This window comes from Geotrypetes seraphini, chromosome 3, assembly GCF_902459505.1.
Source record: "Geotrypetes seraphini chromosome 3, aGeoSer1.1, whole genome shotgun sequence".
Lineage (NCBI taxonomy): Eukaryota > Metazoa > Chordata > Amphibia > Gymnophiona > Dermophiidae > Geotrypetes > Geotrypetes seraphini.
This window is the reverse complement of record NC_047086.1, coordinates 68135606-68143518: the sequence shown is the minus strand read 5'-3', so window position 1 is coordinate 68143518 and position 7913 is coordinate 68135606.

The following is a 7913-nucleotide window of genomic DNA, read 5'->3' as shown; positions in this document are numbered from 1 at the left end:
GAGCATGTTTCACTTCTGTGTGCCTTTCCTGTGGAATAATCTTCCCTTCTCATTCTCGCTGTGTTCCAAACCCTCCTACCGAAGATGCGAAAGGATCTAAAGAATCCTCAGGTCTAATCTGGCAGAGCTCAAAGCTCAAACCACCTCCACCCACATCATTGGCTCCCAAAAACTTCCGTTTTGACCCTATGCCGCTACAGTTCTTTTAGGGCCTGAGATTTTAAACAACAGTGCCATCCATGTACTGTGTTACTAGACTTTTATGATGTCCTTCGTACAGCCATCGTTTCACAGGTCGCAGCTCTTTTTTCAGGGTTCCTGGACTTTCATTTGCCTCTCACAGATCTGTGAATATAATTTAATGAAGAGTATTTCATTCTCGTATCCCTAATCTTATATTACACATTAAAATATCTAAGGTGATATTACTCACTGTGCTGTTGATTACTCATTATCCCAGGACAAGCAGGCAGGTATTCTCACTAGTGGGTGATGTCATCAGACAGAGCCCCGGTACGGACGTCTCACAAGCACGTGTTGCTTGTAGAAACTTAAAAGTTTCTAGATGCCCGCACCGCGCATGCGCCGGTGCCTTCCCGCCCGGAGATCCGGGCGTGTCTCCTCAGTTCTTTTCTTTCCGCGGAGCTGAGAAGTTCAACTTCATCATGCGCTAGCTGAATTCAGTTAAATTTGCCTTCCTTGTCCGCGTTTTCGCTTTCTTTTAATTACAATTAACAGTACATTTCTTTTTCAGTTTAAAAAAAAAAAAAAAAAAGAAGATTATTTCCTTCGGCGGGTCGAACGGGCCGGCCACGTGGCTCAGGCCCACAGGCTTCGACCTCGCGGCGGAGATTTTCCGGCCTATGTCCCGGCCAATCACCGGGTTTAAAAAGTGCAGCAAGTGCCAACGCGCGATTTCACTCACGGACCCTCACCGTTGCTGTTTGCAGTGTTTGGGTCCTGACCACATTCCGAAATCGTGCAGGCCTTGCTCTACCCTTACGGCACGCTCATTCAAACGGCGTTGCCTATTGTGGGAATCGATGTTCAAGATGGACGCAGCTAAGGATCCTTCAGCCTCCACTTCATCTGATACCTCCCCGGTTCGGGCGAAACCGGTATCGACCCCTCCTGCATCGAGTGTGGTGAAACCGGCATCGTTCATACCGACAACATCCACGAGCTCGACATCGGTGCCTGCCCCGGTCTCCTCGGTTCAGGTACCTCTTCCTTCCACAGTACCACCAGTGGTCATCAAAGTGCCGAAAGCTACTAAGCAGAAGCACTCGACCTCGAAGGAGCGCGATGACCGTGCAGGAGGACCCCCTTTCGGTGCGGATCCCTCCTTATCGGCTTCGCTACGGTCCATGCTGGAAGCTCAATTCGTTGAGCTCATGCAGACCATCGGACCCGGGCTCATCGCTGCCATACAGGGTGACCTCCCGGTACCGGTCCAAAGGGGCGGTCCGCCCCCTCCCCCTCCTCCACGCCGTTCGACCTCGAAAACCGACGAGGACGAACGGGGGAGGGCGGCGATGCCCATGCGGCAAGCCTCGCTTACCGATATGCCGCCATTAGAGCCCATTACGCCTCCGCGCCAACATGGGACCAGACCTCCGATCGATACTCAAAGCCCTGGGCATAGTCAGGAAGAGTTCTTCCGCACTCCTTACCAGACTTGGGTAGCATCGCAAGAATCCGCATCGCAACCCCAGTTGCGATCCACCGCTTCCAGCCCTATCCACCACATGGGGGCCTCGGGAGACCATGCGATGCACAGACGATCCCGATCCCCGTCCCGCCACCGAGACGGGCACCGATCAAGACACTCATCTTGGCACTCTTCACGCCATTCGGAGGTGTCACCGCAGAAAAAACTGCAACGTATGGGATACTCCTCATCAGAGGTGTCCCCTCCGGAGGGACCGGAGTACGAGGAGACACCCGTACCCGATTCTCCTTGCCACTCCCCGATGTCCATGGATCCGGAGGCCTCCTCCTCCTCCAGCCCGTCTCACAGACCGACGCTGGCGGATCAATTGTCTTTCTCATCATTCCTCCGACAAATGGCGGATGATCTGGATGTGACCCTTGACACGGGCTCCCGATACTCCAAAGAGTATCTGGACACCATGCATTTACCTAACCCTCCAATGGAGTCGCTTCGGCTCCCTCTGCATAAATTGCTGGATCAGACCTTCATGCAGTGTTTCGAAACACCGTACTCCATACCGGCGATTCCCAGCAAACTCGATGCTCGATACCGCATCGTGCACCATAAAGGGTTTGAGGGCCCTCAACTCTCCCACCAATCCCTACTGGTCGAGTCCTCTCTTAAACGCTCTCATCCCTCTCAGGTCTACGCCTCTGTACCGCCGGGCCGAGAGGGGAGAACGATGGACAAATTTGGTAGAAAATTCTATCAAAACTCCATGATGGCGTCACGGGTGCTGAACTACAATTTCTTTTTCTCTTCCTATCTGGAGTTCTTCTTGCCGGTGCTCCGCAAGTTCACTCCGTTCATAGACACCCAAGCTCGATTCGAGTTCGAGGAAGTGGTAGCCTCCCTCTCCCAATTACGCCTCCAGCTGATGCAATCCTCCTTCGATGCATTCGAACTCTCGGCACGTGCTGCCGCAAGCGCGGTAGCCATGCGTCGCCTGGCATGGCTCCGTACAATCGATATGGATCCCAACCTCCAGGACAGACTCGCCAACGTACCATGTGCGGGAGCTGACCTGTTCGATGAGTCTATCGAAACTGTTACCAAGAAGCTGTCGGATCACGAAAAATCTTTTCAATCCATCCTGCGGCCCAAACCCAAACCTCAACAGTCTCGACCTTCCAGGCCACCCCTGATTTACCAGCGGCGTTACATGCCCAGACAAACGCCTGCTGCGAGACAATCTGCGAAGAGACAACCTCCCCAGAAGTCTCAGCAAAAACCTCAGCCACCGGCTGCACCTAAGGCTCCCCAGCCCTTTTGACTCCCCTCCTGGGAGCATAACCGACACCGTTCTGCACCCCTCAGCCTCTCCCATAGGGGGCCGCCTCCATCTTTTTTACCATCGATGGGAGGCCATAACCACGGACCTATGGGTCCTTACCATCATAAGAGAAGGATACTCTCTTCACTTCCATCGGGTCCCCCCGGACCATCCTCCAAGAGAGTATCCTTCAAGCTCGACACAGACCGCCCTTCTTCTTCAGGAAGTCCAAACCTTACTTCAGCTTCGGGCTGTCGAGCCGGTCCCGTCAGACCAATTGAACCGAGGGTTTTACTCCCGGTACTTCCTCGTCCCGAAGAAAACGGGCGACCTGCGACCCATTTTAGACCTTCGGCCCTCAACAAGTTTCTGGTCAAGAGAAGTTTCGCATGTTGACTTTGGCTTCTCTATACCCCCTCCTCGAGCAGAACGACTGGTTATGCTCCCTGGATCTCAAGGAGGCCTACACTCACATCCACATTCACCCGGCCTCCCGAAAGTTCCTCAGATTTCGGGTGGGAAATCTGCACCTACAGTATCGAGTGCTACCATTCGGCCTCTCTTCGTCCCCAGAGTCTTCACAAAGTGCCTGGTGGTAGTGGCCGCGGCACTCCGGGACAGGGGTCTACAGGTGTTCCCATACCTCGACGACTGGCTCATCAAGGCCCCGTCAGCCCCAGAGGTCACTTCGGCGGTCTTGGCTACAGCCTACTTCCTCCAGAATTTGGGCTTCGAGATCAACTTTTCCAAGTCTCATCTACAACCCACCCAGTCCCTCCCCTTCATCGGAGCGGTCCTGGACACCACTCGACTCCGAGCATTCCTGCCTCTGCAACGCATGGAGTCTCTTCTTCATCTCTGCCAGTCGGTGTCTACTCGCCAAACCCTACCGGCGAGACAACTGATGGTGCTCCTGGGCCATATGGCCTCCACAGTACATGTGACACCCTTTGCCAGACTCCATCTCAGGATCCCCCAGTGGACCCTGGCATCACAGTGGAATCAGACGTCCGATCCACTAACCAAACACATCTTAGTCACACCTGCTCTTCGGCAGTCTCTACTTTGGTGGATGACCTCTTCGAATCTATCCAGAGGTTTGCTGTTGCACTCTCCCCCCCATCAGAAAGTTCTCACAACCGATTCGTCGAACTATGCATGGGGGGCCCACCTGGATGGTCTCCGCACCCAAGGATTCTGGACCAGTGCGGAAAGACTACATCAAATCAATCTACTGGAGCTCAGAGCCATCTTCAATGCGCTCCAAGCTTTCCAACACCTACTTCACGACATGGTGATCCTCATTCGCACAGACAATCAGGCCGCCATGTATTATATCAACAAGCAAGGAGGCACGGGCTCGGCCCTCCTTTGCCAGGAAGCTCTACGAGTCTGGGACTGGGCTGTGCGCCACAACGCCTTCCTCAGAGCTGTCTACATTCAGGGGGAGAACAACGTCTTAGCAGACAAACTAAGTCGTCTGCTACAACCGCACGAATGGACTCTCCATTCCAGCCCCCTTCACCAAATCTTCACACAGTGGGGGACGCCTCAGATAGACCTCTTTGCGGCTCCCCACAACTCCAAACTGCCTCAGTTTTGCTCCAGGATCTACACTCCTCATCGCCTCGAGGCAGATGCTTTTCTACTGAACTGGGGGAAACGATTTCTATATGCGTTCCCACCATTCCCGCTGATCCAGAAGACTCTGGTCAAGCTGAAACTCGAACAGGCCACCATGATTCTAATAGCTCCTCGGTGGCCCAGACAACCTTGGTTCTCCCTCCTACTTCAACTCAGCAGCAGGGAACCAGTACCACTTCCAGTGTTTCCTTCACTACTTACTCAACATCAAGGATCACTGCTTCATCCCAACCTGCAGTCTCTCCACCTGACAGCTTGGTTCCTCTCAACGTAACCCCTCACCAATTCTCACAAGAAGTGAGGGAGGTCTTGGAGGCTTCCAGGAAGCCCGCCACTCGACAATGCTACTCCCAGAAATGGACTAGATTCTCCTCATGGTGTGTTTCTAAATCAAAGGAACCTCAGCGAGCTTCCTTATCCTCCGTGCTGGACTATCTCCTACACCTATCTCAATCTGGGCTCAAGTCTACATCCATACGAGTCCACCTGAGCGCTATTGCGGCGTTCCACCAGCCCCTACAAGGGAAACCCCTCTCGGCCCATCCGGTGGTCGCCAGATTTATGAAAGGACTCTTCCATGTTAACCCTCCTCTCAAACCACCCCCAGTAGTTTGGGACCTCAATGTAGTCCTTTCCCGTCTCATGAAGCCCCCATTTGAACCACTCAACAGGGCCCCTCTTAAGTATCTCACCTGGAAAGTGCTTTTTCTTGTAGCCCTTACGTCCGCTCGCAGAGTCAGCGAACTCCAGGCATTGATGGCGGATCCACCATTCACAGTATTCCATCATGACAAGGTGGTCCTCCGCACTCACCCGAAATTCCTGCCTAAGGTGGTCTCCGAATTTCATCTCAACCAATCCATTGTACTTCCAGTATTCTTCCCTAAGCCCCATTCTCACCACGGAGAATCGGCCCTTCACACTCTAGACTGTAAACGTGCTTTGGCTTTCTACCTGGATCGCACCAAGCCACACAGAACCACTCCTCAACTTTTTGTCTCCTTCGATCCTAATAAGTTGGGAAGACCCGTATCAAAGCGCACCATCTCTAATTGGATGGCGGCTTGTATCTCTTTCTGCTATGCCCAGGCTGGATTATCACTTCCTTGTAAGGTCACAGCCCATAAGGTCAGAGCAATGGCAGCCTCAGTAGCATTCCTCAGATCAACACCAATCGAGGAGATTTGTAAGGCTGCCACCTGGTCCTCGGTTCACACATTCACCTCACATTATTGTCTGGATACTCTCTCCAGACGGGATGGACAGTTTGGCCAAACAGTATTGAAAAATTTATTCTCTTAAGTCGCCAACTCCCCCTCCATCCCACTGAGGTTAGCTTGGAGGTCACCTACTAGTGAGAATACCTGCCTGCTTGTCCTGGGATAAAGCAATGTTACTTACCGTAACAGTTGTTATCCAGGGACAGCAGGCAGCTATTCTCACATCCCACCCACCTCCCCTGGGTTGGCTTCTCAGGCTAGCTACCTGAACTGAGGAGACACGCCCGGATCTCCGGGCGGGAAGGCACCGGCGCATGCGCGGTGCGGGCATCTAGAAACTTTTAAGTTTCTACAAGCAACACGTGCTTGTGAGACGTCCGTACCGGGGCTCTGTCTGATGACATCACCCACTAGTGAGAATAGCTGCCTGCTGTCCCTGGATAACAACTGTTACGGTAAGTAACATTGCTATCTCAGCAGCGTCCTTTTCTGAAAATGGCGTCTCAGACTTTCCGTTAGACTTGACCTTCAGTTAACAAAGTGCAGTATTTTGAATATTTTTGTTACATATTAACCCACTTTCACCATTTGGAAACCTAAAAGGATCTAAAGAAGCATTTACTTAGCTAGGCCTTTGGGATACCAGCCTCCAGCTAGACCAGTGGTATCAAATTCAACCCTTTGCGGGGCCACATTTTGGATTTGTAGGTACTTGGAGGGCCGCAGAAAAAATAGTTAATGCCTTATTAAAGAAATGACAATTTTGCATGAGGTAAAACTCTTTATAGTTTACAAAACTTTCCTTTAACAGTTAAAAGGAAAGATATATAAACTATAAAGAGTTTTACCTCATGCAAAATTGTCATTTCTTTAATAAGGCATTAACTATTTTTTCTGCGGCCCTCCAAGTACTCTATTTTTTTCTGCAGCACTCACATTTAAAGTTCAATATCTTTTCTTTCTCAAAACTGGCACATTTCAATCACTAAATTGAAAATAAAATCATTTTCCTACCTTTGTTTGGTAATTTCATCAGTCTCTGGTTGCACTTTATTCTTCTGACTGTGCATCCAATACTTCTTCCCTTCTTTCAGCCTCCTCTCCTGTATGCTTCCTCTCCTCCAGACCTCATTCCCTCCCCCAACTTTTTCTTTCTTTCTCTGATTATGTACCCCATTTTTTGCTTTGTTTCTGGTTCCCTGTCCCCCCTCCTTCTTTCTTCCTTCCTCCATGCCCCATTTTTTGCTTTTTTTTCTGGCTCCCTGTCCCCACCCCACCTTTTTTCTTTCTTTCTTCCTTCCTTCCTGCCCTCCCCCATACCACTGCCGCTGCGGAATAGGCTGCTGCTGCTGCTGCTATCGGGAACAGGCCATCTCCCTGCTTCTCTTCTGCATGGGGCCGACCAACTCTCGCTGCCCGATGTCAATTCTAATGTCGGAAAGGACGTTACGGGCAGCCAGGTAGCGATTGGCTAGCCAGAACGTCCTCTCGACGTCAGAATTGACGGGCCGCCAGAGTTGGTCGGCCCTGCAGGGAAGAGAACAGTGGACTGCCTTGGTACACCACTGGAGCAGCAGCGTGTCTGGCCGGCTCGTTCGTTCAAAGCCGCGGGTGGCGGCTCCTTGCGAGATCTGCGCCTGCGTCTGGAGCCTCTCTGATGTTGTGACATCAGAGAGGCTTCCGATGCAGGAGTGTATAGCGCAAGGAGCCGCCAACCCGTGGCTTTGAGCGAACGAACCGGCTGCTGCTCCAAAAGGAAGAGAATGATGGCCTCCAGACTGCGGGCCGCAAATAAAACCTGGAGAACCACATGCGGCCCACGGGCCGCGTGTTTGAGACCGCTGAGCTAGACCAAGGTACCTCCTTCTGTTTTGCACTCTGTGTTGTGGCTGATTCTTTTCTTTAACACCTCATCCTTTCAATCCTTCCCTAAGGCCTCCTGAGCGCCTCTCCTCTCCTTCACTCTCCCCTCCATATACATACCTTAAAGAGAGGAAGGAGCGATGTCCCTCTGAGTTATTTGTACACATCTGTGCGCTTTCAAAATTAGGTACACAAATGC